Below are 15,510 nucleotides of genomic sequence, written 5' to 3' on the forward strand. Positions count from 1 at the left end.
CGCCGTCGTTTCCCAACTTCTCAAGACTGCCAACCCCCGGCGAATACTTACGGGCAACTGCACACCGCGCAGCAGAGACCCCCAACGTCCGCTTGGGACCCGTACCGTCCGAGCAATTTGCGGAGTTCATCACCCGCATCTGACCGCAGTGTGACGCCGCCACCTCAGCGCCAACGGCGGTCACCTTCTCCTCGACGTCGTGCATCCCCTCCGCCTCCGGGAAACTAGGAGGCGCGGCCGATGGAGGTGAGGCCGCCGGCGAGTCGATGACGTCCAATCTACCTCTGCCCGTGTTTATGTTGAAGAACAAACTGGAAGTGTTTATTGATGGTGTGAAAACAATGGCTCTTGTGGACACTGGTGCTACCGTATCCGTTATGAGTTTGAGGTTTAAGAATCGTTTAGGTAGGAAAGTGATGTTTAGTGGTGACCGTGCAGCGTTATTCCGTGGTGTCGGTGGTGAACCTTTGGTTCCACTTGGTGTGTGTGCTTCGGATGTTGTTATTGGTGGTCTAACGTTTAGAACAGAATTCGCAGTGCTACCACGGTCAACGCATGATGTGATTCTTGGGATTGATTTTCTGCAAGAGTGTGGTGCAACTTTAGACTGTCGTACGGGAGAAGTTGCTTTGAATTCTTCGTTACTTTCAGCTCTTGTGGATAACTCGACACCGGATTTTGGAGCATTTGCGGTGGAAGAAGATACTATTGTACCAGCTTTCTCTGCAGCATTCGTGCGGGTTTCCTCTATTCACAATCAGTGCGAATCTTTTGAAGCTGTGGTAGAGCCTACGACACTCGCCTGCTCTAAGAAGAGTATCGTCGTGCCTCGTTGCGTCGTTCCCGTGGTGAGAGGCCGTACCGAGCTGTGGACAGTGAACCACTCTGAAGAGCCAGCTGTGTTGCCCCGGGGCCTCAAACTCGCCCGTTTCGAGGAAGGTGTGTCAGGTTTCGTCGCGGCGTTAACCAACTCTGTCAGTGAGCAGCACGTGAAAAGAGATATGGAGACCCAAGTTAAGGCTATGATTAATCAGGCTCTTTCCCCAACCGAGCGTCGCACTCTAGTGGAACTCCTTCTGAAACACGTGTTCGTGTTCGACTTTGCCAAAGACGATTCAACACCACCGCCTACCAGTCGTATTCATCACACGATCAACACCGGCTCCGCACCTCCTATACGCCAGAAGCCCTATCGAGTCTCAGCCACTGAACGTAAGTTAATAGATGACCAAGTTCAAGAGATGCTAAAGCGAGGCATAATTCGAGAATCCTCCAGTCCTTGGGCGGCTCCAGTTATCCTTGTTAAGAAAAAAGATGGCACATGGAGGTTCTGTGTTGACTACCGTCGCTTAAATACGGCCACGAAGAAGGACGTCTACCCGCTTCCACGTATAGATGACGCAATTGATTGTCTGCACTCCGCTTCATACTTTTCTTCTATTGATTTGAGATCCGGCTACTGGCAAATCCCCGTGCACGCTGCAGATAGGGAAAAAACGGCATTCATTACACCAGACGGACTTTACGAGTTCAACGTTATGCCTTTCGGATTATGTAATGCACCTGCAACATTCGAGCGGTTCATGGATACAATCCTGCGTGGCCTCAAGTGGCAAATTTGTTTATGTTATCTGGACGACGTTGTAATTTTTGGCAAAACGTTTAGTGAGCACAACCGCCGTCTGGATATTGTGCTTGATTGCATGGAACGAGCTGGCCTTATCCTCAATTCCAAGAAATGTCATTTTGGGAACCGTGAAACAATTGTTCTTGGTCATTTAGTTGATAAAGAAGGTGTTCGACCAGATCCAAAGAAAATTGAAGCTGTCAAAAGTTTTACTGTGCCTCAATCAGTGAAAGAGCTGCAGAGTTTTTTAGGGCTCTGCTCGTACTTTCGACGCTTTATAGCTAGGTTTGCGGACATCGCTTACCCACTCACGTGTTTGCTGCATAAAGATGCACCGTTCAATTGGACCAGCGAATGTGACGCAGCTTTCCGGCATCTGAAATTTCTTTTGACCTCGGGCCCCATCCTACGCCACTTCTGCCCATCTGCACAAATTGAAGTGCACACTGATGCAAGTGGTATCGGTATCGGCGCTGTACTTATACAACGCCATGGTCACGATCAGCACGTGGTAGCATATGCCAGCCGTTCGTTGAGTAAGAGCGAAAGAAATTACACGGTTACTGAGCAAGAATGTCTCGCCGTTGTTTTCGCTGTACAGCGCTTCCGCTCCTATCTGTACGGGAATGCTTTCACCGTCGTGACCGACCACCACTCGCTTTGCTGGTTAGTGAGTCTTCGTGACCCCTGTGGCCGGCTTGCTCGATGGGCTTTGCGCCTACAAGAATTTAATTTCACTGTTGTGCATAAAAGCGGCCGTAAACACTCAGATGCCGATTGTCTTTCCCGTTTGCCGCTTCTAACGACTGAGGACGACGCAGACAACTTTGATGAATACTTGTCGTCACTTTCACAAGCCTTCCCCGATCTTCAAGTTTTTCGAACTGAGCAACGCAAGGACCAAACATTAACCTCTTTGTTTGATGCCGCTCAAGATTCTGTAAAGAATACTTTTTGCATTCGCGACGGTTTGCTTTATAAGAAGAATTTCGCTTCTGGAGGAGCACGCATGCTTCTTGTCGTACCCGAAAGCCTACGCATCACAGTTCTTGAAATGATGCACGACGACGCCACGTCTGGGCACTTGGGAGTGACACGCACACTCCACCGCACACAACAACGATTTTACTGGCCTAACATGCGTTCAACCATCCAGCACTATGTAGCCAGCTGTGTGCAATGCCAGCGCTTTAAGCTGCCGACTTCAAGTCCACCGGGCAAATTGCAGCCAATCACACCTCCAACAGCCCCGTTTGAGCAAGTTGGCATTGACCTCCTTGGACCTTTCCCACGATCCTCTAAAGGAAATCGATGGATTCTTGTGTGCGTAGACCACTTAACCCGTTATTGTGAGACAGCCGCGATACCAGTTGCTACTGCGTCTGAAGTATCTAACTTCTTACTTCGATTCGTCATTCTTCGGCACGGCCCTCCTGCAGTTCTCATTAGCGACCGTGGACGTCAATTTACAGCGGACGTTGTTGAAGAACTTCTCCGCCTCAGCAGCTGCAGTTTTCGCCACTCCACGCCATATCATCCCCAAACGAACGGTGTGGTAGAACGCACTAATCGTACGCTCACCACCATGCTTGCCATGTACGTCGCTGCAGATCATAAGGACTGGGATGGCGTACTCCCGTTCATCACTCATGCGTACAACACCGCGCAACATGAGACAACTGGCTACAGCCCCTTTTACCTGCTCTATGCTCGCTCGCCTCGCTGCGGCCTTGACACCATGCTACCATTTTTCATCCACGATGAACCTTCTCTTGCGACCACACTCTGCAGAGCTGAAGAAGCTCGCCAGCTTGCCCGCGTTCGAATTTTATCTTCGCAAGAGCGTTCCAAGAACCGCTACGACGTCCAACACCAAGAAGTTTCTTATGTTCCTGGTGACATTGTGTGGTTGTGGACCCCTCTACGCAAGCGTGGTCTGTGTCAGAAACTGCTATCCCACTACACTGGACCATTTGTTGTGTTGGAGTGCATAAGTGACGTTAATTACGTTATAGCACGACTAACTGCTAGTGGTCGACGGTCACGCCAATCTCAGGTGGTGCATGTAGCCCGCCTCAAGCGATTCCATCCCAGACGGTCTGTTTAACTCGCCCGACGGGCATCGTCTGCGAGGAGGGAAATGTAACGTGCTTCCACAGAACCTCGACGGAAGAAGCAGAAGATGAAGGACTGACCCGCGGAGAAAGAGGAAGAAAAAGAGAGAGCTGAAGGACGCTGCTAGGCTTCCTGCTTCCATCCTGCTTCGACCGGTCCCCTCTTTGAATAAACCCCCGTAGCACGTAACAATATATATATATATATATATATATATATATATATATATATATATATATATATATATATATATATATATATTCACCTGCTTCATAATTTTCTTTAACCAACTGATTAATCGAAGTATTATTCTAGCACTAATCAACACTACAAATATAAAAATAAAAACATTCTCCTAAGCACCTTGGTTTCGTTGGCTGTTGGCTTCCATGATATGTTTGAAAATCTAGCCCCGCATTTCCTTTACCTTGTCTGCTAATAGCTTAACGAGGGTCTCGGTTCTGGCAGTATTGATGCCATAGGTAGCATAAGAGGGTTCTCGCGCAGTTTCCGCCCTCGCCGTTAGATGACGTTCCACGCCACACTCGCGGTATTACAGGACGTGCTACGTCTACCGCTATGGACGAGGGTGGCGCTGGTGAACACTCTCAAGATTCGCTCACACGCAAAACATAAATACCGACGAGAGCAGCAGATTGGAAAGCCGTCGCCGTAGCTCAGTTCGTAAGAGCACCGGGCGCGATATTCGGAGGTCGTGGGTTCGGGTCCCACCGGCGGCATGGTTGTTTTTTTTTCTTCTGCTTTAGAAGTAATTTTCTTTAAGCGACAGATTAATCGAAGCATTATTCTATCAAAGATTGGCACTACAAATTGAAAAAATAGAAAGATTCCTCTGTGAACCTTGGTTTCGGTGACTGTTGGCTTCCTTCACATATATATATATATATATATATATATATATATATATATATATATATATATATATATATATAAAGAGAGAGAGAGATACAGATGATGGCCAGACCCTGGCCGAAACGTTAGGATAAAGTAAGTTGTTCTCCCACCATGTGACAACTTATTCGCAATGGTGGAGCCAGCGAAACAGACGCAGGACAAGAACAATGAGACACACAGCGGTGTTGTGTGTGCGTGCCTTCTTGTTCTTGTCCTGCGTCTGTTTCGCTGGTTCCATCATTGCGCATTATGAATCAACTAGCCCAGCAGATTACGCTACTAATTTATTGTGTAAACTAAATTCTGTTTATATTTACTGGCTGTTTCCTCTTAGACTTTGCATATTTCTTAAAAATAGGTCTTTGAGTTATAAGAGCGCTTTTTTCGACGTAGGATTGTCACCGGTGCAGTACATCAGAATACAGATAACCCATGGTAACTAGCTGGCTGGTTAACTAATATTGAATAGTTAACATTTTAACTATTACTGTTAGGCTCCTTAATAACTGAGATAAGTGCAGCCCACCGCAAATAATATCCAAATCAGCATATAGAATTTCGGAAACATGGTCACCCTCGGCGCTGTGGCCTAACAAATTTTGGCTACATCGCGCCAAAATACATGGGCTTTACAGAAGCTTGCAGGTGAAACAACCTCTCCAATGCACTAACTTATCGAAATAGCGAAGATTTGTACGGCCACAGCGCTGAGGGTAACCATATTTTCGTAATTCTAAAAATGACACGGATATTACTTAGGGTGGGCTGCACGCCTCTCAATAATTAAGGAGCCTAACAGTAATAGTCAAAAAGCTAACTATTCAATATTTGTTAATCAGCCTGCTAGTTAGCACGTCGTCGCTGTATTACATTGTGAACGCTGTACTACAGCGTTCACAATGCTGTACCGAAAAAAGCGCTCTTCTAAATCCAAAACCGTATTTTAAAAAATCGTGTAAAGTCTTAAGTGAAACACCCTGTATGTGTACAAGAGAAGCCGATAGCCACAGAAACCAAGGAGCATAAAGGAATTTTTTTATTTGTGCCGTTGATCAGGTAAGATCATTTACGAATATTTTATGGCTTAAAGCTAAACGATTATAAAAGCAGAAGAGAAAACCACATGCTGTTAGTGGGAACCGAACCCATGACTTCGGTAGGTCGTCGGTTCTGTGTCTGTGTTGCAGCATTCCGTACAATACAGATCATGTGTGTCGACGCACCAAAGGTGTAAAGTTATCTCAAATGGTGCAGCTGACACTTTAAGTACATTATTCAATGCGTCATTGACGCGATGGATATGCGATCGTTTTGTTCATACTGTTCAAGCAATACGGAAAGATCATTCTGTGGACAGTGAGTGCACGAAATTTAATGCATGCACAGTGTACCTAACGATCGTATATAATTGCAAAAAATTTAGTATTCATGTAAACACGTGAAAACTACGCAATCGCCTTCACTGTCTATGCTAATGTATGTGGCACAATATAATTTAGTTAACATACAGCTGCACAATCGATTGCCACGATGTGCCAACTCTTGTGGACCAAACCCGATGACAGCTTCGTCAACATCAGTAACTAAATCATTGCTCATGATCAGCGGTGCCGAAATGAGCGGTGGGTCCCGAGAAAGGGAGCGCAGGTAACGGTTCCCGTTGTATTCGTGCTGGTCTCGCTGAACTCTCTTCAGTTTTTCAGGTCACGAGCACAAAAGCAAACACCACCGTAGTTGTTGCAGCACTTACATTACTAACACATGTAGGAACACGAAACCAAAGTTTGTGATTGGCGCCGCAAAGCAGGCCACAGCGCCCGAGATAACGCTACTGACGGAGTTCGCGAAACACGCAACGGCCGCGCGTGTCAGAAATTCAAAAGAAATAGCGAGAGAGGCCGGTTTTTTATCCTTTCAGAAACTTCTTGCAATTAGATCTTGCTCTTTATTACAGGCGGCACCGTCCATTCGCCCTTCAGTTACGTTCATAGCGGATGGTGGTGCAGTAACAGCTTCAGTGGACGTTACTCCAATTAGTCGGAACAGAAGTTGCTCGGGTTTTCCTTCGCTTGTTTTGTGCGTGGGGTATAATACAATTTTCCGACCTTGTAATGTTCACAACCAGTCGCCATATTGTTGTCTGTTGCCTTTCTGTGTAAGCCAGTGTTTTAGAGTTTTTAGTTGAACCAGCTTTACATAAAAATGTGAACCAACCATGTTCCCGTCCGGCGCAGGTGATTGCATTATTCAAATCAAGCTAAGATAGTACAGCCATAACTGACACCAGTTGTATCAGGGCACCAAGAGTGCCGTGTCAATGCGAAACCAACTGAAATCAGGGAGCGACGCAGCAAGAACGCGCGGAATGAAAAAGGTGCGAAGCTGCAATGAGAAAGGCAATCAGGGCTCAACATTAAAACTTCATTATCGTTGAAACCTGGGCCTGTAAGTTCAAATTTCTGAGTTGTGGCGCATCAAAAGACAAGAGACGGTGAATGAGATGGACACACACAGCCCTAACTTCCTCCGATATTATTTGGAAAAGGCATAACTATTTATCCATGCTACACTGCCGCGTCACCAAGCGACATGCGTGTAATCAATACGAACGAATGTAATCAAGTTCTTGTTTTCTTGACAGACTAGCAGATGGCATGCTCACCCAAGCACTTCCTAGTCAGGCTATCATCTCTGCCTAGATAGTTTCTCGTGCCCGCTTGTTCTTACTCTTTTCGACTAAAAAACACTTATTGAGGAGCGGCCTACATCCTTTACACGTGTTGTAATGTTTTGTAAGCTCTCCGTTTTGTTGATACTTATTTTTTACACTACAATTATGCTTTTGAACGTCATTAAGTCAACGGCCGGCTTGGCCCATTTAGTGGAATAGTCCACTGTACGAGAATGTAGTTTGGTACGCAACACCTTCTTTGCTTTCAACAAACGGAATTGGATGCTTCACTTTGCACTCATAAGGCACGCTATGGTCAGGTCGCTATCTGACTGCTTCGATACTGAAAAAATGATTCATGCAGTTCGCTTCGGATCATGGGAGACTGTGCATAGACGGACTCAACGCCAGTTCTCTTTCCTTCGAGGGGCCGCCTAGGTTAACTTTGGCGCATAATTTTTTCGCTTGGCACTTAACTTTAGCTGCCTTGATGCCTTAACGGCAAGTGAACATGCGAACGGCGCAGTGTTTATGCTTTAGTAAAACATTATTATGACTTTCCGGTAAAACGGTTTCCAAATTCCGGAAAAATTGCATATCTATTTGTCCTACTTTGTCAAAGGTCGAGAAATCGTGTAGTGTGCATTTGGTGCGTCGCGGTCAATATGCTACGACGGAATCCATGTTGTATTCGAGCAAAAAGTGGACCTCTAACCACGCGGTGATGTGTTTAAAAATGAAGTGCTCTATGATTTGACTGAAACTGAGGCCGAGACTGAGTGGCTTCTAATTGGTAACGCGGAGCTACTCGCCAGATTTATAAGTATGGATAACCTGTGCCACTTTCCAATCATGAAGAGCTCCTTTATGCAGAGTAGCAATGAAATTAATAGAAAGAGATTTTGCTACGTTTAAGAAGGGTATCTGGAATATCATCCGGCCCGGAAGATCTATTTATGTTCAGGTGCAGGAGGGCCGAAAAAATACTTTCTTCGCTTATAATGAAATCGGGAACCTCAAGGCTTTTGAAATCAGTAGACTGATGATCGCTGCGCAAAAACACAGAAGAAAAGTCTTCAAAAATGGCTGCTATTTATTGGCTGTCATTAACGTCTACATGATTTATTTTCAGTTTACTTCCGGGGTCTTTCTTTTTAATTAGATGAACCCATTATTTTTTAATCGCTTACGAGGAGGTTATGGAGCGTAATATTTAAGAATTTCAATTTGGATAGTTTTATTGTTCTTTTTTCCGCATGAAACGATGGAAGAGCAAGTAGTCCATAGTTCGACACGGTGTGCGATAGAGGCTTCACAAGCCGTTTTAACGCGTAATCGAATGGCTTTAGCTAAGGAGTTTTTTCTTTAGCTGGACATACCTTCGAATACACTGATGAACCGCAGTTTAAATATACCAATCGATGGTTATTAAGGGTAACGGAGTAGGTTGCAATAGAAGGCAAGTGTAGCACGGGGTGGCAGAAAGTCACTTAGACCTATGGGATAAGGAAGTTTGTGAGGATAAGTTGCCACATCTGGCCCAGTACAGGGTTGATTTGAGAGTCATGACAGAGTCCTTTGTCTTGCTGCGGCAGTAGTTAGGCTGATGATGACAATCATAAAAAAATACAGCGCTTCTAAGTTTCAACTTGCTTCAGTTACGTTTCAATTAAATTCCAATAGTTGCAGAACTCCAGCCAGCGGGCGCGCCGGCGCAACTCGTGGTGTACTCGCGATAAACAGTTCTGTTTTTACCGTCAAATGGTTCTATGCTGAACGGATTGTGGTTTTACGGATAGGTGGTTTCATCTGATCGGCGCCATATTCAATGACAGGTGCACTGAGTTGAGTGAACAGGATTTCGCGTTGTGTGGAAAAGCATAATGGTAACCACAATATCAAGAAGATGGTGTACAAAACACTCAAAGAATCTTCGAAAGCTACAAAGGAGTGACATACTGAAGTCTTCTAATGGATACACGGTAATCCCGTTATTCCTGGAAACACGTGGGCAGACGTTGCGGCTAGGCAAGCGCATGCCACTACAACTAATTCTAGCTTTCCATTCTCGGAATGTGAAATGCGCAGTCCGTTGAGGGCCATGCCAGTTTGTTTGGGCGAAAAGATGTCGTTCCAGCCAAATTATACAAGTTGAAACCTTTACTGCATTAATCCACTGTTACGGTTTACAGTTCCACTGCCACTCAAGTGAAGTTCACAGCTCATTCACAGCTTGCGATTGTGAACTGTCTATGCGAAACTTTTTCTATATAAAAGTGGGCGCGCTAAAAATCCTTAATCTGTGTGTGGCCACGGTGAAGAGGATGTTAATCATCTGTGGTGGGATTGCCCACAACATGACAATTTTAGAACAGAATTGAAGGACTTGACGACCCTTGATGAAAGAAATTTATATCTTCAAAAGCTGTTAGGACCATGGCCGAAGAGTGCCTTACAAAAATAGGCAATAGTGGCGTTGAAATGTTTTCTCGAGGACAGTAGCATCCTTGGGATTTGCGATAACTTATATTCTCTGCTAGATTAGCCCACTCCATTCGTGGCCTCCAGTGTTGAGGCAAACGTGGCATGTTGCACGTCCATTGACTGCCTGGCAAACAACTCTATGTACTACAACCCTTAACACGTAATATTTTTTTTAAACAGTGCTGGAAATTTTGTTCAACACTGCCGCAGGAACGGCATGTATGCTATGGAACCTATTGTCAATAACTGGCTTGTGGTGGAAGAAACCACAAAATAAAAAATTACTACCGCTTCTCTTTTACACTGAACACCACCTTAACAATACGACAGAATCGGTGGCGCATCATTTTTCGAACGAGGCTTAGTGCCACGAAAAGGTCCCTGTTTGCTACTTTTGCAATCTCTGCCGGTATCCAGTGGCTATGCATATGGGCCAAGTCGTTTCTTTCCCAACGTCATCAGGAGCTCTTAAAAAGATGGGACTCAGTGCGAGCCCGTTTTGAGGAAGACGGTTAAAGAAATGCGAGTGGCTGCATGTGAATCCCGACAGGCGGTAAAGCACATTTAAGCGCAGTACTTTTAACTGCGGAACCAAAACACCCAGGCACACATTCTAGCGAAAGAAAGCTGTAATTTTCCTGTACCTTTCGAAACTTTCAAAACTTTATTCCCATTAGGCTTTTTCCTGCACGCAGCCCAACGTTCCAAACACACAAAAAAAACAGTATTTCAATCACGTTTTTGAACTCAAATAAATATATTTCAAGCGTTTGATAAGAATTCTGGAACACAATTTACTCTTCGAGTCTCGGAAAGACATGTGCGAGGTATTGAACAAACAAAATTGTACTCGTAAGAAAGGCGTGTGTCTGAGTGATTTATAGACCATTTTTTCCGTTCGTAAACAAACCCGGTTGATGATGACGGCAGCGGCTTCCCAAAACGTTAGCGGCGGAAGAACTGCCGCAACCTTCGGCGCGATCTTTGAATCGGGGTCAGTGCAGACGTCAGAACCTTTGTGGCTCCTATTTTTCCTTGCACCCGCTGGCTCCTTGAAACCTTGAGTAGGAATATTTCATGCACCCAGATAGCTCAATTCACAGGCGGTAGCGAGACCGCGAACGTGCCAGGAATCTTCAATTGCGCAAATTACTAGTGTCAAGAAGAAGCACGAAATAGTGGGAACCAGTTCCCGCTTTTACCATGAGAGCACGAATATCGCTGCCAGTTGTGCATTAGGCGCGGCTGCAGCCTGCAACAGCTGCAGCCTTCCGGGCCCCCTTCGCATTGCTAGTTAAACTTATAGCCTCCGGAGTAATCTACTGATCTTCAGCGCCTATAGTTGGGCACACAAGACGCAGTAACAAAAAACTAAAAGTTGCGCTTGTAGCTCTGTTTATCTTTTGGAAAAACGAGTTACTTGCATAGAGAGGGGCCGTGCGCTTAATCTTAGCGTTTGCGCGTGCTTAATCCAACGAATGAAATATGCCCATTGTGAGCCAGCGAACAAAAATGGCGCAATAGGTATCTTTATATTTCCTGCAAGCAAGCACCTCACCTGGAGGGCGTCGCTACGCACACTGGTTGAACCAAACTTCGAACCGGAAATGCTTTGTGAGACGGATTGCAGTGTTGCATAACACAAAGCGGTTCATCGAAAAACACACAGTTCTCTCGCATCCTCCAAAAAGCGCAAATAAGAGTACAGATAAAAGCAGTTCTTGGGAAGACAAGCGAAATGATTGGGCTGCGCAAATCGGCACAAATATGTGCGTTTGCTTGAAAGGCCAGCAGTACTCACTGGGAAATAGATTCCAGGAGTACCTCTATGGTGGCTTTGGCAGAACTTGTTGCCATCGAAGACACTTCCGGGGAGTATTCCAGGCAGGTATTCCATGTAATCCTGGACGAAGGTCAGCTCTATACACCTCTCATCTTTCTCGCTGGAATGAGTCCGGATTTTTGAAATCATTAGTAGAGCTTATTATAATTAGAGAGCAAATGGTGATGTCAAACACCGGAAAATAAGGCCTCGAAACGTATAAGTTCGTCTACGCAACAACCAGCAAACTCCGGTAGATTGCTGTTAAGGTCATCAGTACTTCGCAGTGAAGGCAATTTCAGTAAAATGTAGCGGTTGCGCTCGTTTTCTGCGCTGTTTGAGAGCTCACCGTAAGAAGATCTCGACTAATCAAGGGGCGTCAAGGTCATTTCGCTGCAAATCAAGTAGCCCTGTGTTGGTTGGGCTTTTATACGAAAAAAATTCGGTGTGCCCTTAAGACTGCTCATATGCGGAAGGCGAAAGCATGAGTGTGTCGTCGTGAGCATTCGACCACGACGCAGGTTGCGCACTGACAAAGGAAACGAAGACGTGCCTCCGAAGGATGATTTCACAAACGCTGAATCCACAAAAGTTCTAGTGAAACACTCGGACACTCTGATCGAATACCTGTCGCGCACCACCTGTTTCTGCACCATCTGCGAGTACGTATACACACTTACATATTAATACACCTTGCCGGTTTTCCTCGTTATTGGGGTAGTAAATCTTTCACTTTACTACTTTTCGTGCCATACATACATTCGGCAAATTCTTGAAGGAAACGGAAACACCACGTTTCGTGGCCCGTACAGGCCCCATGATCACATAGAAGGCTGCATGGAACGACGGTAGCTTAAGTATGGTTAAAATTCCGCAGTGGCCGATTGTAGACCTCTGAAAGGATCCCATGTATTCTGTTAAAAGCATGCTTCGCGTTATGTACCTAGAATAATTCTATAAGGCGCGGTGATAAGTTTTTTCCACGGAAATCACAGATTTTTCGTCCCAATCAATGGTGAGCCCTGTTGATAGGTTGTGTTCCTCCAAAGCATTCAGTGTAGTAGTCTGTACATTAGATGTAATTATTTAGCTGCACCACCACAAAAACCGACGCCATAGAGGAACGGAAACATACGAGATGCCTGAGCTATCCGAGCTACATTAAAAAAATCGTGCTGAGAGTCATATTCTTTTGCGCATAGAAATATGACTCCTCGTCATAACTCGGAGCAGACTGCCCCGTCTGCGTCGCGCGTATAAAGAGGAGTGGCCGCGCCAAGTTGGAAATTCGCAGTGTATGCATAATCGTCATGTTTCGCGGGTGCCGCGAAGTTTCGGATGCTTTTCTCACTATTAGTCCTCAGTGTAGCGCACTAGTTCGATCAGCGTGCTCTCTTTCCGTAAAGGCTTGTTTCGGAAGCCTGCGACTACTTCCACCGATTAGACATGGCGCCACAGCAACGCGATTCGGTTATGGCACTCTTTTGGCGCTGTGCGGTCGTTTCCCTTAGTACGGCAAGCCTGTTTAAAAATAGCACAGAGATCCAAATACGTTTATAATCACAGCGCCCGGAAACGAACCCTAAATAAATTGGGGCGGAATGAATACCACATTAACGTTCTGATCGCACGATGTGCAAAGAACTTACGTGCCTAAAGCGACGCCCGGCTCTTTTTTTCCCGCGTCCGCAACCGGCGCCCAGGCACGCAACAGCTGGGCATCGCAATGCCTTTGTTCCTGATCGGTGCAGTAGTTTCGCTTTGCCGGCGCGTCTCTCAGCTGCCGGCGGCTTGGCGCACAACAAGAAGGCTGGCTGCTTCTCCTTGGCATTCGTTGCGCTTGCACAAGCGTGCTGAGACGCGGCCGACTGCCATGACATGGCCGAGCCCTCACTTCCGGCTTCAAAAATTGTGATGTCAGAACCCCTCTTATGTCCTTTTATTCCTCTATGACCGATGCTCAACCGTGAAACCAGCCATTAAAGGCCCAGGCCCACGTAAACCCCGCTCTGAGCAGCAAAGAAAAGAAGCGGCCGCGGGTGTGTGAGAAGCGCTCGGCCAACGCCGCCATCCGTGTTTACGGTCTACGTGATGCAGCACCGGATTATGCCCTGTAGAACAGCTCTCGCTGTGTACAGGTGTCTGCCGCGGTCTACTTTCACAGCCGAGCTGCAGTGACATCAAGCAGTTATTGCTGTGCGGATCCTTGGCACTAAATTTCACTGGCATTAAATTTCTGCGGCAGTCACTGAGTCCCTAATAGTTTCTACGCCGTCGCTAATTAGTTCGAATCTATTGGCAGGGAGAAAAATTCATGCATAAACCATCGAAGTTGCTTATCTAAGTGAGCGAATCGCTTGCTTATCACGCAGGATTATCCGTGAACGTCCATGGATCTCTGAAATCCTACGCACATTCCAACAATCCAACAACGCGAGAGGTCACACAATCGTTCCCTCTCGTTCGTCGCTAAGCCATATGACCTCAATTGCTCTCCCGACTCAGTCTTGTCTCCGTCACGTCATGCTATCTTGACCATTTAGCGTGACACAGAATAAGCCCTAGGTGGTCCGTGTTTGATAATATACCGCACAATACGAAACAAAACGACGTGATTGCATAAAAGGTGTTACCCGTGACAATATTGGTGAGCGTCTGCGTTAGCAGCGCCAGTCTGCGAAACATCAAATTAAGAACAGTTTCTTCAAAGGGCTCACAGTGGATGAAACAAATTCTAGTTAATGCTCTTGGCGGTCTAGAGCTGTACCAGTGCTTGCATCGGCACGTAATAGAATAAGTTGTATTGGTAAATATATGTCGGCGTCATGCATCATCCTGCAAGCTAGAGGCTTGATTACCCTCCCACGTCGACTGCAGGCACGGCTCCGGACGTCTTCTCTTTAAACCAGTATCGGTACAAACAATGAGTTCGCATTTGACTTCGCAGAGTCGTCGCAGGGTGTTGTACTCTACGAAAGAAATGCGCGAAGGTTCCTCGCTGTGCCCTCGGTGGATAAATTACGTCCACACACGCGCGGTCACTGCGACTGCACTTCCGTCCCATATGGCGTCGATGTAGAGCGCGTGATGCCTTCACCGTGGCCTTCTCCCCCCTCGCAACCTGATCGCGAGCATCGGGCGCTAAATCGGGAGCGCTGTCTCATCCTCCGTTGCAAGAAGTCGACGCGCGGATTCGTCTCCTACCGCCGAAACAGCGCATTCTTTTCTTGTTTTCCATCTGCATCCTGTTGCATGTGGCTAGGATGTTACTAACGCTGAATAAAATCTGGAGATTCAGGAAAGTAGCTCACCTAACAAGCTATTAAAGCTAAATTCTTGTGAAATCAAAAGTATACATGCAGCGCATAATGTTTCTTGTCGCCAAACTCCAAGCGATATAGTACCCAGCCCCGAGTTAACTTTGAGACAGCGCGCGACGAGTTGCCAGTAATGAATTGCTGGCCCGCATGGATTGGCCTCCTTTAGTCTCACTCTGGAAGATCATGGCAGTTTGATGTTTTCATCATCATGGCCTATTCTCAACTGTATGTAAAATAGACTATCAAAAACAAAAGGCAGTGCTCACAAGACTAGGGATTCAAACACGAGTCTTCGGAGTGGCAGCAAGAAGTCGTACCTCGACATTGCATATTTTTGTCTTTACTGCCGAAGATATGAAGCCTTGTGTTACGGTTTAAAAATGTGCCTACCAAGTGCTTCAGGCGGATCTTCAACACTCTTTCAAATTGTAAAGGCTTTGCATAAAGTTAACATTGGGTTATCAACCCATAACAGCGTGTTCACCGTACACAAGTCGAAAGTATTTTCATTAGAAAGCGCCCCCGCGTCCACGTCACCGTTGCAGTGATCCATACG

The 15,510-nt window shown here is 46.1% G+C and overlaps 1 long non-coding RNA gene across 1 annotated transcript in view; it reads right to left on the reverse strand.

The window, feature by feature from the left end:
* LOC144106700 (uncharacterized) overlaps positions 1-13,359 on the reverse strand; it is a 30,199-nt gene extending 16,840 nt beyond the window's left edge. The window contains exons 1-2 of the long non-coding RNA XR_013309097.1: positions 13,284-13,359; positions 11,614-11,755 (exon numbers count right to left, since the gene is read on the reverse strand). This is a non-coding gene — a long non-coding RNA (uncharacterized LOC144106700). The remainder of the gene's footprint in view (positions 1-11,613; positions 11,756-13,283) is intronic.
* Between the last annotated feature and the right edge of the window lie 2,151 nt (positions 13,360-15,510).

The sequence above is a fragment of the Amblyomma americanum genome, chromosome 1 (genome assembly GCF_052857255.1).
Source record: "Amblyomma americanum isolate KBUSLIRL-KWMA chromosome 1, ASM5285725v1, whole genome shotgun sequence".
NCBI classification, from domain to species: domain Eukaryota; kingdom Metazoa; phylum Arthropoda; class Arachnida; order Ixodida; family Ixodidae; genus Amblyomma; species Amblyomma americanum.